The sequence below is a fragment of the Octodon degus genome, unplaced genomic scaffold, assembly GCF_000260255.1.
Source record: "Octodon degus isolate 3935 unplaced genomic scaffold, OctDeg1.0 scaffold00063, whole genome shotgun sequence".
NCBI lineage: Eukaryota > Metazoa > Chordata > Mammalia > Rodentia > Octodontidae > Octodon > Octodon degus.
In genome coordinates this window covers 13,106,692-13,107,373 of record NW_004524639.1, presented here as the reverse complement: position 1 = coordinate 13,107,373, position 682 = coordinate 13,106,692, and the positions used below count along the sequence as shown (strand labels likewise).

At 36.2% G+C, this 682-nt stretch overlaps 1 non-coding gene across 1 annotated transcript; it reads left to right on the top strand.

The window, feature by feature from the left end:
* The first annotated feature begins 575 nt into the window (after nucleotides 1-575).
* On the top strand, nucleotides 576-682 carry LOC111817596. The gene has a single exon (XR_002821747.1). It is a non-coding gene; the product is annotated as a U6 spliceosomal RNA (small nuclear RNA).

Below are 682 nucleotides of genomic sequence, written 5' to 3'. Positions count from 1 at the left end.
TGTGCATAAGGCCTGGGTTTTGGAGAAAAATTTAATGTTTAATAAATGTAGTGCTAATAAAAATTAGTGAAAGGTATTGTCCTACATTATACCAAAATGAAAACTAGAAAGTAATAGTATATTCCTGTTCGTGTTGATTGTTAATTGATAACCTTATGAATTCATTCTCATCTTATAAATTTACTCGGGTATAATATAGAAAATTAAATTAGGGCAAACGATATATAAATTTTTCTTTTTTTTTTTTTTTTGCATTTTAAGGAAGGGCCTACAGAGTGTTCAGAGTCTCACTACTAGGTCAGACTAGTAGTGATTTGTCTGTTTACAACCTCCCAAGAGTTTGGATTACAGGCACGCACCACCACGCCCAGTCTCACCCTCTCACCAGGAGAGCCGGCATGACAGGGCCAGGAATCGAGCTCCCAACTGCTGTGCCTGCTTGCAGGCACTGTAATCCACTGAGCTATTTGGCCAGCCCTTATAATGGTTATATTATGTGAGTTTCTATGAAAATGCTGTATTAAAACATTGCTGTTGGTTATATTTGGCTGTGAATTATTTAAATTTATTTTTCTGTGCTCATTGCGGCAGTAAATATACTAAACTTGGAATGATACAGAGAAGATTAGCATGGTCCCTACAGAAGGATGATATGCAAATTCCTGGAGCTTTCCATATTTTT